Raw genomic sequence first — 22,622 nt, 5'->3', positions numbered from 1 at the left:
TGAAGGCCTGCTGGCCTCTGACTCAAAAGGTTGTGAGTTCATGGCCCATCCTGGGAACTTCCAGACATATAGGCCGGAATTCTCCGAACGTACACACGGGCAGGATTCTCCAGTCCCGCCGGCAGTACTCACCTGCTCATGGCTTTCCCGCCAACGTGGAGTGACGTCAGTGGGAATTCCCATTGACAGCTGCGGGACCAGAGAATTCCATCGCTAGCAAACACCCACCACCTCCCGTTGGTGGGAAACACGCGACTGGGAGACCAGAGAATCGCGCCCATAATGCTGCTGCTAAGGGAATGTTGGAGGTACTGTTTTATTTTGGGTAGATCGTCTGTATCCCATCTACACTCTCAGGTAAATGTAATAAATCCCATGGCACTGTTTCTATGAAGAGCATGGGAGTTCTCCCAGTGTTAGAATCATAAAATCATAGAATCCGACATGCAGAGGGAGGCCAGTCGGCCCATCGAGTCTGCACCAACCACAATCCCACCCAAGCCCTATCCCCATAAGTCCAGGCATTTACTCTCGCCAGTCCCCCTGATATTAAGGGTCAATTTAGCACGGCCAATCCACCTAACCCGCATAGCTTTGGAGTGTGGGAGGAAACCGGAGCACCCGGAGGAAACCCACGCAGACACAGGGAGAATGTGCAAACTCCACACAGACAGGGACACAAGTTGGGAATCGAACAGGGGTCTCTGGCAGTGTGAGGCAGCAGTGCTAACCACTGTGCCACCGTGCCACCCACTGTTCTGGCCAATATTTGTAACTATTAAAGTCATCAGAATATCTGGTGATTATTATGTGGCTATTTGTGGGAATTTGTTGGATGCAAATTGGCTGCATTATTTACAACATCACAACAATGATGATATGCTTCAAAAAGTTGCTTATAAGCATTTTGGATGTCCCTTATAAATGCAAGTCCTGCCATCTGTTGGATGTTTGCCCTAGCACAAGTGGTCATGCACTGTTTTCACAAAAGCTCAACTGTGGAAAACAACCCTTTTTCTGTGCAAAGCAGTCTCTCCTTACCCAGCCAGCTGGATGCCAGACCGGGTGGTCAGTCACCCTGTTTACAAGGAAGAGTTACATAAAGAATAAAAAGATGTGTAACTCGGCAATGGGAAGCCATGTTTTACATTGCCTGCACATCAAAAGAGGGAGTTGTTCCTCAGATGTTATCCATAAAATCATCGAATCATACAGCACAGAAGGAGGCCATTTGTGCTATCACGTCTGTACTGGTTCTTTGAAAGAGTTATTCAATTAGTCCCAATCATCTCCAGCTCTTTCCCCATACGTAGCCCTGCAAATTGTTCCTTTTCCATTATTTCATAGAATCATAGAATGTCTACAGATTTGATTTTTGATTTGATTTTGATTTGATTTATTATTGTCAGTGAAAAGTATTGTTTCTTGCACGCTGTACAGACAAAGCATACCGTACATAGAGAAGGAAAGGAGAGAGTGCAGAAGGAGGCCATTTGGCCCATTGAGTCTGCACCGACAGAAGCCAGAGGGTGGTTGTACAGAGTTGTTTTTCAAACTGGAGGCCTGTGACCAGCGGTGTGCCTCAGGGATCAGTGCTGGGCCCACTGTTATTTGTAATTTATATTAACGATTTGGATGAGAATATAGGGGGCACGGTTAGTAAGTTTGCAGATGACACCAAGATTGGTGGCATGGTGGACAATGAGGAAGGTTATCTCCAATTGCAACGGGATCGTGATCAATTGGGCCAGTGGGCTGACGAATGGCAGATGGAGTTTAATTTAGACAAATGCGAGGTGATGCATTTTGGTAGATTGAACCAGGGCAGGACTTACTCAGTTAATGGTAGGGCGTTGGCGAGAGTTACAGAACAAAGAGATCTCGGGGTACATGTTCATAACTCCTTGAAGGTGGAGTCACAGGTGGACAGAGTGGTGAAGAAGGCATTTGGCATGCTTGATTTCATCGGTCAGAACATTGAATACAGGAGTTGTGACGTCTTGTTGAAATTGTACAAGACATTGGTAAGGCCACACTTGGAATACTGTGTGCAATTCTGGTCACCCTATTATAGAAAGGATATTATTAAACTAGAAAGAGTGCAGAAAAGATTTACTAGGATGCTACCGGGACTTGATGGATTGAGTTAGAAGGAGAGGCTGAATAGACTGAGACTTTTTTCTCTTGAACGTAGGAGGCTGAGGGGTGGCCTCATAGAGGTCTATAAAATAATGAGGGGCATAGACAAGGTAGATTGTCAATATCTTTTCCCAAAGGTAGGGGAGTCTAAAACTAGAGGGCATAGGTTTAAGGTGAGAGGGGAGAGATACAAAAGTGTCCAGAGGAGCAATTTTTTCACAGAGAGGGTAGTGAGTGTCTGGAACAAGCTGCCAGAGGTAGTAGTAGAGGCGGGTACAATTTTATATTTTAAAAAACATTTAGATAGTTACATGGGTACGATGGGTATCGAGGGATATGGGCCAAATGCGGGCAATTGGGAATAGCTTAGGGGTTTTTAAAAAAAATAAGGGTGGCATGGACAAGTTGGGCCGAAGGGCCTGTTTCCATGCTGTAAACCTCTATGACTCTCCAACAGAGCATCCCATCCCCTAAAACCCACATATTTACCCTGCTAATTCCCCTAACCTACACATCTTGGGACACTAAGAGGCAATTTAGCATGGCCAATCCACCCAACCTGCACATCTTTGGACTGTGGGAGGAAACTCACGCACCCAGAGGAAACCCACGCAGACATGGGGAGAACGTGCAGACTCCACACAGACAGTGACCCAAGCTGGGAATCGAACCAAGGCCCCTGGTTCTGTGAGGCAGCAGTGCTAACCACTGTGCCACCATGCCACCCCTATGCCACTGTGCCACCCTAAATTATCAAATTCCCTTGTGAAAATTACTATCGAATCTGCCAGTGGAAACAGATTCTCCTTATTTAGTCTTTATGATTTAACCCAATATAAATTTGGGCACCTCTATTTAATCTTCCCTCTTCATATGGGCCAGCAAAGAAGTTTCTTTTTGTAAAGCTATCCAGCAACTCCCTGCTCTCCCACATCCACCTCCCTTCCCCAACCACCCCCCCACCCCCCCGCCCATCCCCCGACCCTCCTCACACAACCCCACCAATTCCCATCCACCCGGCCAGAGATGGTTCATGTCTCAGATAGACTGGGGACGGTTTTTCACAGAGGTAGTTAACAGCGGCAGTGCCACCTCAGTTCAGTGGGCAGCAGAACCACAGTTGCTCAACACACAAGAGCTTGGCCTCAATGTCAGGAGGGGTGGGGGGGGGAGGGGGAGGTGGTACTGCTGGAATTCAACCAGTTAAAACCGCCAGTCTCATCGTGAAGAGCACCGGGCAGCGTGCCAAGCAGATGTTGCCATGGCACCAACCTCCCAAAGGTGATGCATTTTGCCTAATTCTATAAGTTGTTAACTGGTGTCGGGATGCAAACTAGACGATTTTGTGTGGCAAGGCATCCTGTCTTTGTTTTTTTTTTGTAAGCTTCAGAGACAAAGATTTATGGGAACTATCTCCCTGGCTTGTGTTAAGGACAACGACTTTTTATGTGAGTAGGTTTGCCACAGAGAGAGAGAGAGAGAGAGAGGTTGGAGACAGAGAGACGGGACAGAACATGACAGAAGCAGATGCAGAAAGTGCGACACAAGCAGAGACACAAAGAGGCAGAGACGCGATGAGATTGCGGCTGAGAGCCAATCAGATAGAAAGCAAATAATGAAAGAGAGACAAACGGAGACGATTCCGAAGACGAGAGAGAGACACACGAGGGACTAGGGCAGATAGACAGAGAGTTAGGTTGGGATTGAGAGATACTAACACAGAGAAACAGAGATGCTCACAAGTTGAAGGCAAGTGAAGAAGGCAGTGTGCAGAATCGCAGAAAAGGACAGAGGGAGAGAGAGAAAGTGGGAAAGCTATGAGAGAAAAGCAGAAGAAGAATAAGAAAGGAGAGAAGGAAGCAGTTAAAAACGTAATGCAGGACATAGAGAGAGAGATGAATGGATAGAGAGAAAATGAGGAGAGAGTTAAGAGCGAAGCAAAGGGAAATGAAAGACCGTAAAAAAGTGAGAGAAGGGAACGTGTGAGACATAAAATGGGAAGAGAGAGAGAATGAGGGAAAATGAACGCCATAGAACGAGGGAGGGATAGCAGGAGCCATGGAGATCAGCATGCATGCTGCATACATCTGCACAAAACACAAAATGGCGGACCGTTCAATGACCATGCCCAGGGTGAGAGAGCGGCTCAGCTCGGCAGCACAACTTTGCCATTATGCTGTTAGCTGTCTTTTTTTTTTCTTTTTTTTGGCAGAACACCAGGAGGCTGTCCTCTTCATGCCTGAGAAATTCTGCTGTTTATTTCTCCTAATTCTCCCCGATTAAAAAAAGAGAAAAAGTTGGCGGGGGGTTGGTGGGGGGGGGGGGTTGGTGAGGGAGGGGGGGGTGGTGGTGGGGGGGCGCTGGTGGCAGGCGTTGGTGTGAGGCGAAGAAAGTAGGAATCTGAAACTGATTTTTGCATCAACGGCCATGGGAGATGAAGATTTGTCGGGGTGGGCGGGTGGGTGGTTATTTCTTTTAAAAGCTGTCTGCCCTGGAAGAAGGCGAGAGAGGGAGGGAGGGAGGGAGGGGAAAGTTTCAAAAATCTTTGTGACAGGGGCACAACAAAAGCTTGGCCGTGGGTAGGGTGGCAGAAATCGTAGTGAATTAGAGTTTGTCGCAGGACAGGGAGATTGCAATGAGCTGTCTCCCGACACTCTTCTCTCCTCCCTTGTCTCTGATGCCGCTCGCCTTTTCAAGGGAAAGGTGGAATTCTCAAAATACATAATTTAGAACTGGCCGCATCAGAGGCATTCCTGTCAGTCATGTTCGAAGCGTCTGTACTCCCCCCCCCCCCTCTGAGAGCAGTGTGCAGGGTGCGGAGGTGGAGGGGGTTGGGGGGAGCGGTGGGTGGGGGTGACGAGGGGGGGGGGGAGGTGGTGGTGGTTGGTGAGATGATTGGTGTAACGTTAACTGCAGAGTGTGCCTTGTGCCTGGAATCTAAACCGGGATCGGCCGTTTTTCCTACGAGGTGGGATTTGTGCTGGATAAACCATCTGGAATTTGTCATCTTTTTTTTTTAACCAAAAAAGAAATTTTCTGAAAGTTCTCTCTCTCTCTCGGATTTGGGTGAGGGGGCGGGAAGAGGTTTTCAGGAGGGTGTGGTGGGCTGGCGTGGAGCTCGGTTCGAAACGCTCCCCCTTTTCTGACACCCACCAACCCCCGCCTCTCCCCCCCCCCCCCCCCCCCCCCACCCCTCACCCCCAACCCCGGGGGTGTCACACCATTGCCGTGGATCTTCAGGGAAGTGCCATGGCCACCTCCCCTCCATCCACCGTCCCCCCAACTCCCCCACATCCTCTCATCAGTTCCCCATTCTTCTCCGTCCCTTTCCCATTCCTTCAGAAAATTTAAAACAGCGAATTCCAGTGATCACTTGCACAGGACGGTAGGAACTGTTCCTCTTTCATTGTCCACGACGAGGGAGAGCATTTGTTTACGGACAAGGTACAGAATCTCTTTGTTTTTATACATATTTTTATTTTCATTTAGAAAGGACAAAAACTGTGTTGTAGACAACTGGAGCATTTCTGCCAATGGATGTGTGTTTTTTTTAGGTTGTTCGTTAAAGGGTTTCTTTTAACAAAGTGGGTTCCTTGTTTCCACGATGTTTATGGCGTCGGTAATTGTGACAGTTTCAAAGTAACGGTTGCCATTGCTCCCATTGCCATACGGATTTTGCACATTCGAGCAGTAAATGCTCTTGTGTCGGGTTTTGTGTGTCTGTGTGTTTCTCGCTCACTCCGAAATTTGGCACTGCTGATCCCGTTGGCGAGACCTTGTGACTCAGAGAGTTTTCTAGAACAGACGTCCAAACAAAAAACAGGAATAACAGCGAGACACTGTGGCGTCCTCAGTAGCGTGCAAACAATTGCCAGGACTGGCGGGGAAGGCGGAGGCACGGAATACTTTGCAAAGCGTGAATCGGGAGCCCAAAAACGAGGCTCTGGCTTATTCCTATTTAGGTGCAGTCCTGTTGTAGCTCGGAGCAGCGGGCAGTCCGGAAGTGAGAGCGGGGCATTACATACAGCGCTGGTGCTCAAATGGACTGCAGGCAGTATCCTGTGTGGTGTAGCCCACGCGCCACACCATTGGCCCTCAGCGCAGGCTCATAGGATGGCGGCCTGGACGTCAGTCGGGCATTCCCGTTTCTCGTGGCCGCCCAGCGGACCGTCGGAGGGAGCCCGGGTGCGGACTGGAGAAGGCACAACTGGTGCTGTCTTCGCAATCAAAGAACCTGCCCACGATCACTGTCTCGACTTGTCTGTGAGTCACGGTCACTTGGGTGAAACTCAAAAGGGCAGCTACTGGCAGTGAGTCACACTTCAGCAAGAGTCACTGCTTCCAGAAAAGGAAGTCGATTATAGTTGATTTCTCATGACACTGCCTATGCTTAGTCAGAGATTACGGCCTTTACCTTCCCCGTCCCAAACATCTTTACGTTGCCGGTTCCCTCTCCTCCTCTGATTCCGTCACTTGTTTCTTCTCTATTTGATTTCTCCCTCTCTCTCTCTTTTTCTTACTTTTGAGGGGGGCGGTTTGAGGGGCTATGGATGTGACAGTGCGGTGCAGTGAGAAGGAACCATTAGTGGCAGTAACTGGATTTGGGTTGAGTTTTGAGAAAATGTGGCCCTCAGTGACACACTTTCATTATCTCTAATATTTCCTCATACTTCCCTCACACCAACACCCACCCTGTGCTCCACCGCCCCCCCCCCTCACATCATTGAACACCTACAGTGCAGAAGGAGACCATTCGGCCCATCGAGTATGCATCGACCCTCCAAAAGAGTACCCTACCTAGACCCAATCCCCCACCTCATTCCTGTCAACTCACACATTTACCATGGTTAATCCACCTAACCTACATAGTTTGGACACTAAGGGGCATTTTAGCATGGCCTAACCTGCACATCTTTGGACTGTGGGAGGAAACCGGAGCACCTGGAGGAAACCCACGCAGACACGGGGAGAACGTGCAAACTCCACACAGACAGTCTCTTCCCTGCTGTAATCAGACGTTTGAATGGATCTACCTTATATTAAGATGATTTTTCTATGACTGGAATATTGTATTCTGCACCCTCTTCTTTCCTTCTCCCGTATGTACTCTATGAACGACATGCTTTGTCTGTATAGCATACAGGAAGCAATATTTTTCACTGTATACGAATACAAGTGACTATAATAAATCAAATCAAATCAAATCACATTACCCAGTATACAAACTGCCTGATCTACACACCACCTCATATACACAGGACCATTATACCCATTACCCAGTATGCACACTGCTGATGTACATACCACCTGATATACTCAGGACCAAATACCCATTATCCAGGATACACACTGCCTGTTATACACATCACTCAATATGCACATTACCCAAAAACATACCACCTGATATATACATCACCCAATATACACATTGCCTGGTATACACACAGCCTGTAATACATATTACCCAATGTACTCTTCACCCAGTATACACACCGTCTGATGTGCAAACTACCTGATATACACATCATCCAACAAGCACAATGCCTGATCTACACATGACTCCATATACATACCACTTGATATACATATCAACTGTGATGTACATTGCCTCAATCACACGTTACCCAATATATACACAACTTAATTTATATGCTACACAATATAAATGCTGCTTGATCTGTACATTGCCTAATAAACACAATGGCTAATCTGCACAAAGCCCTATATGCACAATGCCCCATGTATGCAATCCCCATTTCCCTGCATCCCTCAGTTCTAAATATTTTGCTACATAACTTGCTAGAAGTGTGAGCTGCAAATGCCACAGCGAGGGCAAAATATCTCAGTGAATGTGGGAGCAGAGCACTTCTCTTTAACCAGTGTGATTCAAGGAGTGAGTAAGAAACAGAGGAATGATGACAATGACAGGTGGATTAGAGTCAAATCAGAGCATAGAGAAAAAAATCAAGAGAAGGAAAGCAAGGTTAAAGTAAGAGAAAGAGAAAAAAGCGACAGAAAGTAGTAAAAATGTTAAAAAATAAATACTAAGCATGTTTAAACCCACAACACCAATTGCTAACTGCTGGAATGGGATTGCACACATTAAATTCTTTCCTTTCTATCCCAGAGAGGTTAATTGGCTTTATGTTTATAGTTATCATGTCGTTAAAAGAGTACTTATGCTCTTAATGACCAAATTTAACTTCCTGTAATTTGGCAATTAATGTGCAAATCCAGCAAATTCTGGAACCTTGTAACTCATGCAGCTCCTCTTAATCTGAAGAATTTGCTGGATGATTTCTGCATTAATAACAGTGTGTGCTGTTAACACACTACTGTTCCAACACATTCTGGCTTGATATATCGATCCACTGCCAGGGTGTGTCCCTCAAAGGCAACAATGTCTAGTTGGAACTCCCTCCCTTACAGCACTGTGGGTGTACCTACTGGTTCAATACGGTGGCGGGTCACCATAAAATCCCTCCAGTGCAGAAGGAGGCAATTTGGCCCATCGAGTCTGTAATGACTTTCCAACAAAGCATCTTACTCAGGCCCTATACCTGTAACCCCACGTATTTACCCCTAACCTACACATCTCGGGGCACTAAGGTGCAATTATAATGGCCAATCCACCTAACCTGCACATCTTTCAGACTGTGGGAGGAAACCGAGCACCCGAAGCAAACCACCAGGGGAGGTGGTGGCGCAGTGGTATTGACAATGAACTAGTAATTCAGAAAGCCAGGGTAATACTCTGAAAACCCGGGTTCGAATCCCACCATGACAAATGATGAAATTTGAATTCAATAGAAATCTGGAATTAAAAGTCTAATGATGGCCATGAATCCATTGTTGATTGTTGTAAAAACCCACCTGGTTTAGGGAAGGAAATCTGCCATCCTTACCCAATCTGGCCTACACGTGACTCCAAACCCACAGCAATGTTGTTGATGCTTAAATTCCCTCTGCAGTGGAGGGCAGTTAGAGATGGGCAATAAATGTTGGCCCAACCAGTGACCCCCACATCCTGTAAATGAATTTAAAAAAGCACACAGACACGGGGAAGACGTACAAACTCGACACAGACAGTCACCCAAGGCCGGAATCGAACCCGGGTCCCTGGTGCTGTGAGGAAGCAGTGCTAACCCACTGTGCCACCGTGCCTCTGCCCATCACCATCATCTTCCCAAGGCAAAATTAAGGACAGACAGTAATCGACAGCCTTGCCAGCAACACTCGCACCAAATGAATGCACAAATGAGGACAAAAAAGGTTTCTCTGCAAGCTTGGAATGAACAGTGGGTTAAATTAATGGTCACACTGTCATTCTTACTCGAGTTTCCAAGATCTTAAGATCATAATGTCTAATTGTTAAGTGAACAGAAAGTGCAGTGAATGAGGGTTTAATGGTTGTGTGGGCTTGGTTTAGCATATTGAGAACTGCTTCTCAGTTCAGGCGCAGGTCAGACATGAACCGCTGTAACCCGCTGACATGTTTTTCTCCTTTTAAAAAAAATGGTTATTTTGCTTCTCTGGCAAAGGGAGACATCTTAATGCAGAGTGGCACGGTGGCACAGTGATTAGCATTGCTGCCTCACAGCGCCAGGAACCTGGCTTCAATTCCCGGCTTGGGTCACTGTCTGTGCGAAGTCTGCACGTTCTCCCCGTGTCTGCGTGGGTTTCCTCCGGGTGCTAGGGATGATAGGGAGTGGGATAGCTTGATCTTGGTTTCAGATAAAGCTCGGCGCAACATCGTGGGCCGAAGGGCCTGTCCTGTGCTGTACTGTTCTATGTTCTATGCTCTGGTTTCCTCCCACAGTCCGAAAGACGTGCTGGTTATGTGCATTCGCCATGCTAAATTCTCCCTCAGTGTACTCGAACAGGCGACTAGAGGATTTTCACAATAACTTCATTGCATTGTCAATTTAATTTTGTAAAGTTTATTTATTTATCAGTCACAAGTAAGGCTTACATTAATACTGCAATGAAGTTACTGTGAAATTCCCCTAGTCGCCACACTCCGGCGCCTGTTTGGATCAATGCACCTAACCAGCACGTCTTTCAGACTGTGGGAGGAAACCGGAGCACCTGGAGGAAACCCACGCAGACACAGGGAGAAGGTGCAAACTCCACACAGACAATGACCCAAGCCGGGAATTAAACCCGGGTTCCTGGCGCTGTGAGGCAGCAGTGCGAACCCACTGTGCCACCATACCGCCCAATGTAAGCCTACTTGTGAAAATGATAAATAAACTTTAAATAACGCTCTGATACAATGGAAGATGGAAAGAAGCAGGTCAATGCAATCAATTTGGACCACATCAATTTATTATTTATTGTTTTGTAGTAAAACCTACAGTAATTTAGGAAGCAGAGATACAGCACTGGTCGAAACTGAAACACTTATTTCCAGTACCAGCTGGAGAATGCAGAATCAAGGTTCTGCAGGGCCACCACTGGTGGGAGGGTATAATGACAGTGTGACAGGTTTACAGAGCAAGTTTCCATTCTGAAGGTTCACATAGATATTTATTCAGTTACGACTAAAACATGATGAGCATAAGAAACAAGATTTGTACACAAGGGAGTTTTAGTTATGAAGAGAGATTGGATAGACAGGGGGTGTTTTACTTGGAGCAGAGGAGACTGAGGGGGGAGACATGATTGAGATGTATAAAATAATAAAGGGCACGGAAAGAGTAGACAGGAAGAAGCTTTTCGTATTGGTGGAGGGATCAATGACAAGAGGGCATAGATTTAAGGTAAAGGGCAGAACGTTTAGGGAGATGTGAGGAAAAGCTTTTTCACCCTGAGGGTGGTGAGAGTTTGGAACTCGCTGAGTGAAAGGGTGGTAGAGGCAGCAACCCTCATAACATTGAAGAAGTATGTGGTGTACACTGGTGAAGCCAAGGCAAGGTAAGGGCCAAGTGCTGGGAAATGGGATTAGAAGAATTGGATGATTTATCTTTGATTAGTGTAGATCTGATGGGCTGAAGGGCCTTTTTCTGCAATGTAAACCTCTATGACCCTATAGTCTCAAAGGGTTGCAAAGTGCTTTCTACCTTCTCTTGTCACAGTTGTAAGGTGAGAAGTGTTGCAGCTAATTTGCAGCAAGTTCCCACAAATAGCGGTATGATAATGAACAGAGAAAAGTCTCACCACACCAGTTAAAGTCCAACAGGTTTATTTGGAATCACGAGCTTTTGGAGCACTGCTCCTTCATCAGGTGAGTTGGACTTTAACCAAAAGAGAAAACGCTGGAAAATCACAGCAGGTCTGGCAGCATCTGTAAGGAGAGAAAAGAGCTGACGTTTCGGGTCCAGATGACCCTTTGTCAAAAGTTGGACTTTAAGTGTTGTGAGACTTCTTACTGTTCCCACCCCAGTCCAACGCCGGCATCTCCACATCATAGTGAACGGATAAGCAGTCTCTTGGTGCTTGGTTGAGGTATAACTATTGACAATTTTACTGCAAAACAAACTCCCCTGTTCTTCAAATAACACCATGGGATCTTTTACCTCCACTTAAAGGGGCAGACAGAACCTCAGTTTAAGGTCTCATACAAAAGGCAGCACCTCTAGCAGTACAGCACTCCCTCAGTACTGCAATGGGAATGTCAGCCTAGATTATCTGTTCAAGTGTCTGGAGTGGAAATCGAGCCCAGAAGCACAGAACTGTGTGCAGGAAGTTCTGTTCCCATGGCGGGCTGGACTGGAAAATTTTGGGGTATAACTCAGAGACAGGGGGACTACCATTTGGGCATGACAGGAAGTAAATGCATCCCTCACAGGTGGAATAGGCTCTTTGTAGAGATTATCAAGGTCAAAAGTAAATATAGGGGAAGTGTGGCTAATTTCGAAGAATAGACGCAGGCGCAATAGCTAAAAGGCCTGCTTCTGTGAAGTAAGATGCTCAAATATCGAAAGTGAGATAGAAGGGAATGAGTTAGATGCCTCCGTTGCTCTGTTTATCTCATAGAATCATAGAAACCCTACAGTACAGAAAGAAGCCATTCAGCCCATCGAGTCTGCACCGACCACAACCTCACCCAGGCCCTACCCCTATATCCCTACATATTTACCCACTAATCCCTCTAACCTACGCATCTCAGGACACTAAGGGCAATTTTTTTTTAGCATGGCCAATCAACCTAACCCGCACATCTTTGGACTGTGGGAGGAAACCGGAGCACCCGGAGGAAACACACGCAGACACGAAGAGAATGTGCAAACTCCACACACCTTTGGAACAATGTTCACTCTGGTGACGACAGAACCTTCACTCATCGCAACCCCGGACTCTGGAAATCTCTTCCCAACTTGAACATATTACAAACCCTTAATTTGCTGAAACATCCTTAAAAACTGCCTCCTTAACCATGACCACATCCCATCCCACTACTTCATCGAAGTTTTGCCCAAGCATTGCCCGGTGTCACACCCGTTTGTGAGATGCCTCACTATGTTGCCTGCTTAGTACGAAATGCAAAGTGTCTGGGGCTCAGTCGGATTTCCCGCATGTGGAAAGAAAAAAAAATCCCGTGAAATTAATTCAAGGGAGAACAGCGGGAGTTCTCCATTGTGTCCTGGCCAACATTCATCCCCTCAGCCAACATGGGATAAAGGGAGCAAAAACAGAAAATGCTGGAAAATCTCAGCAGGGCTGACAGCATCTGTGGAGAGAGAATAGAGCCAACGTTTCGAGTTTGGGCGACCCTCAATTTTTTTCAGATTCCAACATAGCAGTGTTTCGTCTTTATCTGCAATAAAAGTACAGTCAATCTGCTCACGATCACGTTTCCAATTGTGGGATCTTGCTGTGCGTATATGGACTGCCATTTCCCCCCATATTGCAGCAGTGACCACACGTTGAAGAAATACTTAATCAGCTATCAAGTACTTTGGATCATCCTGATTTGGTAAAAGAAGCCACATTGAAGCATCTCTGTCTTAAAGTGTGCCGTTCATTGCAGACGCTTTAGTGCAATGAACTCCTGGGATGGTGAACTATATAAAGGTGCTCAGTGTTTATTGTGTTCATTTTTGTCATAGAGACAGCGATGCTCCTCCCACTGAGTTATTTGTTTATCCAACATCCATTTAGGTTATTATACGCTTGTCTCTAATTTTTAAAGGAACTTTTTGTACTACCGCACTCCTCTTCTGATATGAAACAGCAGGTGCCTGGAGAAAACCCATGTTCCTTCCAAGCCAGAATTTCAAAGATCTTGCACCACCACGAGGTTAACCAGAAATTCCCAGATTCAATCCTTTACCCGGGCTGCGTAACCAGTGAGCAGCCAGGGCATGATCAGAGGTTACAAGATTGGCCCCGATGCCCATGGGTCAAGGATGATTCACCCTCCAGGATTACTAAAGTTTAAAGTTAAAGTTTATTTATTAGTGTCACAAGTAAGGCTTACATTAGCACTGCAATGAAGTTACTGTGAAATTCCCCTAGTTACCACACTCCGGCACCTGTTCAGGTCAATGCAACTAACCAGCACGTCTTTCAGAATGTGGGAGGAAACCGGAGCACCCGGAGGAAACCCACGCAGACACGGGGAGAACGTGCAGACTCCACACAGACAGTGACCCAAACCGGGAATCGAACCCGGGTCCCTGGCGCTGTGAGGCAGTAGTGCTAACCCACTGTGCCACCATGCCGCCCATTATTGTACTTCTGCCAAGAATTATGTGTGTATGTGTATCTGTGTGTTTGTGTGTGTGTGTGTGTATACGCGCATGTGTGTGTGTATTAGTGTGTGCATGCATGTGTGTGTGTGTGTACATGTGTGTGCGCATGCATGTCTGTGTGTGTGTGTGTTTTGTTTAGTCATTCATGCAACATGGGCACCGCTGGCTGGTCAGCATTTATTACCCATCCCCAGTTGCCCGAGTCTGAGCGTCAACCCCATTGCTGCGGCTCTATAGTCACATGTAGGCCAGACCAGCTAAGGACGGCAGATTTCCTTCCTTAAAGGACATTAGTGACTCAGATGGAGTTTTTCACAAATCGACAATTGTTTCAAGATTTTTAAAAATTGAATTCAAATTCTACCATCTGCCATGGCGGGAATTGAACTTGGGTCTCCAGAATATTAGCTGAGTTTGGCCCCTCAAACCTGCTGCACCATTCAATAGGATCATGGCTGATCCAACATTCCTCACATCCACTTTCCTGCCCTTTGGGGTGACCTCTTTCTGTGCTGCAACTATCATGTGATTCATTGAGGTACAGACTGGAAGGTAGTCAAGTGATCTGGGGGGGTCTATGTATAGAGCAGGGGTTCCCAAAGGGTGCGGCGCGCCACACTGGTGCGGCGAGAGAGGGTGGCAAGTGTGGCGGGAAGATTCAAGGACAATCAAAGAAACATTTAATAATGGATAGATGTTTTTATGTAGCTGCATTGTTTTATACTTTCTGGATGTTCCATGATCATATTATAAAGTAGTTGTGTTCTATGTTATGAATCAAGCACTGCTAGGAGTTGTTTTTATTTTTTTTGAATGTATTTCTCATGAATAAAAAATTCGGTGTGGCACGAGCAAATTTTTATTCCAAAAGTGCGGCCCAGTGAAAAAAGTTTGGGAACCACTGGTATAGAGCGAAAGATAACCATGAGCGAGTTACAAACTGAGATCTAATTGAGCGGTGTAGTTGAGCGTTTTCTTTTATTCATTCATGGGATATGGGCATCGTTGGCTGGCCAGCATTTATTGCCCATCCCTAGTTGCCGGGGGGGCAGTTGAGAGTCAAACCACATTGCTGTGGCTCTGGAGTCACATGTAGGCCAGACCGGGGTAAGGACGGCAGATTTCCTTCCCTAAAGGACACTAGTGAACCAAATGGGTTTTTTCTGACAATCGACAATGGTTTCATGGTCATCAGTAGATTCTTAATTCCAGATAGCTTTTTTTATTGAATTCAAATTCCACCATCTGCCATGGCGGGACTCGAACCCGGTCCCCAGAGCTTAGCTGAGTTCCTCGATTCCTACTCTAGCGATAATACCACTCGGCCATCACCTCCCCCTTTGTTTATAGGTAGCTGGGAGTGAAATACAGACTGGAATCTATTTAATGCATGCTGTATCACTGAGGTTACAGTGTAAATAGTTTGATGCTTTGGGAGTACTTAGGCCATGGAATCTTGCCTTGATGAGTCTGTGTTTTCTGCTCATCTATAATGGGCAGTATCAAGACTCTAATTGCAATGTTTCAGGGCAAATTGTCATATGACTCGCTAGATCCTGAAAAAGGAAGACTAAATATCTATTTCCCTTTCTCTCTGACACAGATGAAGCTACATCGAAGAAATACATACCCTGATCACAGATGCTGCAATTGGAAGTTTGAGCAAAGGTAACACATATTTTGTTATTTGTTCTTCATAGCCAATGAGTGGTCTCTGACTCCCTTGCTGGCTTGCTGACTGAATCCCAGGTGTAAGCCCATGAAATGTGCCACACAGATCAAGAGGACCCGGGATTGATATATGCTGAAGACACTAATCTCATCTGGTACCAATATTGTAGGAGCAAAGTCACTCTGTACATTATTTTTTTTTAATTATATATCATTGGGGGGTGTGGTGGTGAGAGGGTGAATGGAGTAGGGGTTTGGGAACTGCCTTCCTTCACTCAGAACAGGGAGATTTCCTTTCACATCAGCTCCCTCTCCAGTTTCCAGAGGGAATTTTGATACAGATTCTTCCTCATCTACGGCACAGTAGCACACTGGTTAGCATTGCTGCTTCACAGCTCCAGGGACCTGGGTTCGATTCCCGGCTCGGGTCACTGTCTGTGTGGAGTTTGCACATTCTCCTCGTGTCTGCGTGGGTTTCCTCCGGGTGCTCCGGTTTCCTCCCACAGTCCAAAGATGTGCGGGCTAGGTTGATTGGCCATTCTAAATTGCCCCTTAGTGTCCTGGGATGCATAGGTTAGAGGGATTAGCGGATAAATATGCAGGGATACGGGGATAGGGCCTGGGTGGGATTGTGGTTGGTGCAGACCCGATGGGCCGAATGGCCTCTTTCTGCACTGTATGATTCTATGATCCTACTAACACTCAGACTCCTTCAGCGCAGAAGGAGGCCATTGTCTGCACCGACCACAATCCCACCCAAGCCCTATCCCCATAACCCCATGCATTTACCCTCCTAATCCCCCTGACACTAAGGGGCAATTTAGCATGGCCAATCCACCCAACATGCACATCCTTGGACTGTAGGAGGAATCTGAAGCACCCGGAGAAAACCCATGCAGACACAGGGAGAACATGCAAACTCCTGATAGTGACTCAAGCCGGGAACCGAACCCCGGTCCCCGGCGCTGTGAGGCAGCAGCGCTAACCACCGTGCCACCCAACCCCTCAGTGCCAAATATTTAATGTGTTGAAGGTGACAGATATATGCAAGTTATTCTCCAAGAATAAGTCACAAACACTGCAACTATTGTTGGGAGTATCCATGTCCGAAAGACGTGCTGGTTAGGTGCATTGGCCATGCGAAATTCTCTCTCACTGTACCCGAACAGGCACTGGAGTGTGGCGACCAGGGGATTCTCACAGTAACTTCATTGCAGTGTTAATGTAAGCCTACTTGTGACTAACAAATAGACTTTAAATTTAACTTCATGTGAAAGGATGAGGGATCAGAGAGGGGCATAAGCCCAAAATAATAGGCAGGCCATTTGGAAAGAGAAAATTAGGAAACATTTCCTCACATAAAGAGCAATAAGAAGTGTGGAACTCTCTCCATATTTACTAGCTCAATTAATCAAACCTGAGATCAATAAGTTTGTTTTCTGCAGTGAAGGATACCAAAAAGTTATGAATCCAAAGTGGGTGGCTGGAGTGAGGGTACAGATCGGCCACCATTCTATTGAATGGCTAAACAAGCTCAAGGGACTGAAGGGCCTACTTCTGTTCCTGTGTTCCTATATAACTGACCCCAGTGATCATTGAGTGCCTAACGGGTAAACTCTTGGTGCAGCGTGCAAACAGGTTGCCAGTCAGGTGGGGTGTGGGAGGGGAGGAGGGGGGTGGGGTGGGGTGGGGGGGAGGGCGGGGGTGGTGTGAGGGGTAGTCAGGATTGCAAGCGATGAGGTTTCTCTGGTAACAGCGACAATGAGGTTCACCCTCCCTTCCCCACTACCCTGAAAACAATTTGTAGACATTTACCTTAGGCCAGTGATTCTTTGATTCCATCACCCAGAATGAGCACAACTCAGGCACCAACCTCAAAGGTTGACCGGGTTCCTATTCATGTCACAGTATCCAGTTCATAGAATCCTTACAGTGCAGAAGGAGACCATTCAGCCCATTGAGTCTGCACTGACAACAATCCCACCCCAGCTCTATCCCCGTAACCCCATGCATTTACCCTAGCCAGTCCCCCTGACACTAAAGGGCAATTTAGCATGGCCAATCAACTTAACCCACACATCTTTGGACTGTGGGAGGAAACTGGAGCACCCGGAGGAAACCCACGCAGACACGGGGAGAACGTGCAAACTCCACATAGACAGTGACCCAAGCCGGGAATCGAATCCGGCTCCCTGGCGCTGTGAGGCAGCAGTGCTAACCACTGTGCTGCCCTATCAGTTCCTAGATCAAAAGAGTGTCTGAAACAGATGGGTATTTTGCCCTTTCAAAATGGAGCCTCCCCCATTCTGCGACCTTCGTGATCCTGCTAAAACCTGGCAAGGTCAGTGGAAATCAACCCGACTCGCTCCTAATGGGTGCAGAACCTTATCTGCTGCTCTGTACCTCACCCAATGAGTACCCCCTCACAGTGAGTGTCCGGCAGGCCATTGGAGATTGTCATACCGGAGCGTAACTCTCACACCAGCTCCAACATCTGACCACAATTCTCAGCTTCAATCATCGGACAGCAACCAGTAGGGACTGTACAGGGAGGCGCCTGAGCCTGTATGACTCAGCCCTTCCTGGGACTTTGGGGCTATAAAAGCTCGAGGTAGCAGCGTACTGTTCGAAGCTGCTTTTTGCTTTTCCTGGCTGGTAAGCTGTTTCCATGGCAGTTGGTGTCAGACACAGCGAGCTGTGCCAGACATGGCAGACTGTGATAGACTGCAGGCTTCCCACTGACAAAACACATGTCACAAACCCAACTTCGGTTGCCTCGTCTGATTTGCCTGCAATATTTTCCCCCTTCAAGTATTTATCCAAATCCCTTTTAAAAGTTGCCGTTGCATCTGCTTCCACCGACCATTTATACAGTGCACCGTAACGTCCCATACAGTGCACCGTAACGTCCCATACAGTGCACCGTAATGTCCCATACAGTGCACCGTAACGTCCCATACAGTGCACCGTAATGTCCCATACAGTGCACCGTAATGTCCCATACAGTGCACCATAATGTCCCATACAGTGCACCGTAATGTCCCATACAGTGCACCGTAATGTCCCATACAGTGCACCGTAACGTCCCATACAGTGCACCGTAACGTCCCATACAGTGCACCGTAACGTCCCATACAGTGCACCGTAACGTCCCATACAGTGCACCGTAACGTCCCATACAGTGCACCGTAACGTCCCATACAGTGCACCGTAACGTCCCATACAGTGCACCGTAACGTCCCATACAGTGCACCGTAACGTCCCATACAGTGCACCGTAACGTCCCATACAGTGCACCGTAACGTCCCATACAGTGCACCGTAATGTCCCATACAGTGCACCGTAATGTCCCATACAGTGCACCGTAATGTCCCATACAGTTCTCCGTAATGTCCCATACAGTGCACCGTAATATCCCATACAGTGCACCGTAATGTCCCATACAGTGCACCGTAATGTCCCATACAGTTCTCCGTAACGTCCCATACAGTGCACCGTAATATCCCATACAGTGCACCGTAATATCCCATACAGTGCACCGTAACGTCCCATACAGTGCACCGTAACGTCCCATACAGTGCACCGTAATGTCCCATACAGTGCACCGTAACGTCCCATACAGTGCATCGTAACGTCCCATACAGTGCACCGTAACGTCCCATACAGTGCACCGTAATGTCCCATACAGTTCTCCGTAACGTCCCATACAGTGCATCGTAACGTCCCATACAGTGCACCGTAATGTCCCATACAGTGCACCGTAATGTCCCATACAGTGCACCGTAATGTCCCATACAGTGCACCGTAATGTCCCATACAGTGCACCGTAACGTCCCATACAGTGCACTGTAACGTCCCATACAGTGCACCGTAACGTCCCATACAGTGCACCGTAATGTCCCATACAGTGCACCGTAATGTCCCATACAGTGCACCGTAACGTCCCATACAGTGCACCGTAACGTCCCATACAGTGCACCGTAACGTCCCATACAGTGCAACGTAATGTCCCATACAGTGCACCGTAATGTCCCATACAGTGCATCGTAATATTCCATACAGTGCACCGTAATGTCCCAAACAGTTCTCCGTAATGTCCCAAATAGTGCTCCATAATATCCCATACAGTGCACCGTAATGGCCCATACAGTGCACTGTAATATCCCACACAGTGCATCGTAACGTCCCATACAGTGCACTGTAATATCCCACACAGTGCATCGTAACGTCCCATACAGTGCACCGTAATGTCCCATATGATGCATCCCAGACTACAATGTCTCGCTCTGTAAGAACCAAACCCGAGATGGTGTGTTAATTTTCCACACATTGGGCTGCTGGTTCAGGGCTAACATGGCCATGTGTCTGGTTTAATACTCTCTGGTTTTCAGCTGGTTCTATGTCCTGTGTTGGACGCCTTCATGTGTGGTATTATTGCACCTGGGGTCACCAACAAGGTCTCTGTTCTGTACAGAGCCATCCTGTAACAACTTTAATCAGGCAACTGAGGTGGGCCTGTTAGAATATGAACTCCCTGAGTAAGGGCCAAATTGATGGGCCAATCAGGGAGCCTCTTGCTTTGTACTTAACCAGGAATGTCAGTTCCTCTGGGACTCCTAGTATAGACTGCGAACTGAAAGCACTCTGTATGCTACTGTCAGACTTGTAAATAAAGGGATTTTGGTGAGGGAACTTCTGCTTCCAAGGACTTATTACACATCCCTTTACCTCACATGGACCGCTGTGCCGCAGTGAAGTACCAGCCAGGGCCTGTGTTGGCCATTTTTCTGGCTGGCCTGGCACTCCGAACTTGCTCACTTTCTGCCCAGACAGCCCCAGACTGCACTATTGGCCCATAAGTATTGATCATTTTGCCTCACCATGCTCTAGGCCCAACCACATGCCTGATTTGCATAGTAATGGACCCCTGAGCCTCGGACACTCTCCGTGCCAACAAGCTGCAGATTTGGGCAGGAGGCAGGGTAGGGGTGGCGGGGGCCAGTTCTTGATCATTCATCCAGTTTGATACTGAACAGCCCCAGCTTTCCGCTGGCAGGGTTTCTGGTGTCCTGATCTCCAACCGATTCTCAGTGCCTTATGCAGGTCAGCTGACTAGGCCACAATTGAGCACTTAGAATTTTGGCACTTGGAATGTTTTTGGTAAGATGGCCCCCCAGAGTGTGAGTACAACAACAACAAATACTTATAATCATACTGCACCTTGCATGCAATAAAATGTTTCTAAGGGACTTTAAAGAAATGGGACGGCAGAATTGTCGTATGAAGAGAGATTGGGTCAACTGGGCCTGTATTCATTGGAACTTAGAAGAATGAGAGGGGATCTCATTGAAACGTATAATATTCTAACAGGGCTGGAGAGACAAGATACAGGGATTTTGTTTCCTCTGGCTCATGGGAGAGTGGGCTGAACAAGGGGTCACAATCTAAGGATAGGGGATTGGACATTTAGGACTGAGATGAGGAGAAACTTCTTCACTCAGAGGATGGTGAACCTGTGGAATTGTCTACCACAGAAGGCTGTGGAGGGCCAAGTCATTGAATATCTTAAAGAATGAAAGACGGTCAAGGTGTCAAGGGATATGGGGAAAGTGCAGGAGGATGGTGCTGAGAAAAAGGATGGGAGGTGGATAGGTTCTTGGTAAGCAAGAGGATGATAAGTTATTGCGGGGGGGGAGGGATTCAGATTTGAAGTTACTATCAGATCAGCCATGATCTTATTAAATGACGGAGGAAGCATGAGGGGTTGAATGGCCTACTCCTGTGCCTTGATCAATGGGGGTGGCGTGGCAGGGGGTAGCGGATGGGGGGCAATCATGCAGAATGAGTTGAGTTTTAGATGTGTTTGAGAGGATTAATGGATTTGGTAGGGTTGATAGAGATGGAGCGAGTCCAGAACAAACCTTGTGCGCGCAATGAGTGGTTAAGGTCTGGAATGCACTACCTGAGAGTGTGGTGGAGGCAGGTTCAACGGAGGCAATCAGGAGGGAATTAGATTATTATTCTGAAAAGGGAGAACTTGCAGCGTTCAGGGACAAAGGCACTAAGTAAATTGCAGACACAATGGGTCGAAGGTTCCTTCCGGATTGTAAAAACTCTGTGATTCTGTGAGGAGGGCATAAACTTAAAAATAGAACGAGGTGATGATGTCTGGAAGAACTTCTTCACACAAAGGGAATCGTAAATTTGGAATTCTGTACCTCAAAAGGATTTTGTAGCTGGCAGCCGTTTGAAAATTTCAGAGCTGGCATTGATTGGTTTTTGCAAGGTATGGCCATTGAGGAATAGGGAAGCAAGAATTGTGGGTGGAGTTAGGGTAAATGATCGAACTGAACAGTGGAACAGGTTGGCGGGATTGAATTGCCTCTTCCCATTCCTGTAGAGAGAACTGAGGAAATAGGATGGAACTAGTTTTGAGAATAGTCCAAAGATGTGCAGGTCAGGTTGATTAGTCATGTTAAATTGCTCCTTAATGTCCACAAATGTATTGATTAGCAGGGTTAATATGTGGGGCTGCGGTGATAAAGCTTGGTTAACTGCTTAGTTGGAGAGTCAGTGCAGACGCGATGGGCCAAATGGCCTCCTTCTGCACTGTAGGGATTCTATGATTCTACGAATAGGAATAGAACAGAGGAATATAAATGATTGATGAATATACGCATGTGTTTAATAAAATGTGATTGAACTATTCCGTATCCTGATGTCTGTGTTTTGTTGACTGTTGAATATTTAAATAAAGTTTTGTGTTGTTTCGCTTCTCTCTCTCTCTCTTTCACCCTCACTCACTCCATTTTGCCACTGGAATCACATGGACTGAATTCCCAGCTACGTCACCCTGCCATCGTCAGACGTGCCAGTCGCCATAAACCCGTAGATCCGATCTTGTGGTGAGGTCAAGCGCGCAAGCTCGCTTCTATGGGTCTGTGTCAATGTGGCCCTATAATCACCGTGATCCTCGTGGGCCTATCCTGGTTACCACACTCATAGCGAGGAGCTCAAGCCCGTTTCGTTTTCTGTGTTGTTTCATGGTGGGGATTTCTGACAGCTCTCCAACTCCCTCATCCACTATCTCCACCGCTCATTCTGCTGGTTCCTCTT

General features: G+C 47.0%; 1 long non-coding RNA gene across 4 annotated transcripts in view; it reads left to right on the top strand.

Moving 5' to 3' along the window:
- Positions 1-22,622, top strand: part of LOC144506211 (uncharacterized) — a 322,365-nt gene that overhangs the window by 278,275 nt on the left and 21,468 nt on the right. For all 4 annotated transcript variants that reach the window (XR_013499864.1, XR_013499863.1, XR_013499865.1 and 1 more), the window contains one exon: positions 15,439-15,503. This is a non-coding gene — a long non-coding RNA (uncharacterized LOC144506211). The remainder of the gene's footprint in view (positions 1-15,438; positions 15,504-22,622) is intronic.

Source organism: Mustelus asterias, chromosome 17 (assembly GCF_964213995.1).
Source record: "Mustelus asterias chromosome 17, sMusAst1.hap1.1, whole genome shotgun sequence".
In the NCBI taxonomy this organism is placed as follows: Eukaryota; Metazoa; Chordata; class Chondrichthyes; order Carcharhiniformes; family Triakidae; genus Mustelus; species Mustelus asterias.
This window is presented reverse-complemented; position numbering and strand designations above follow the sequence as displayed.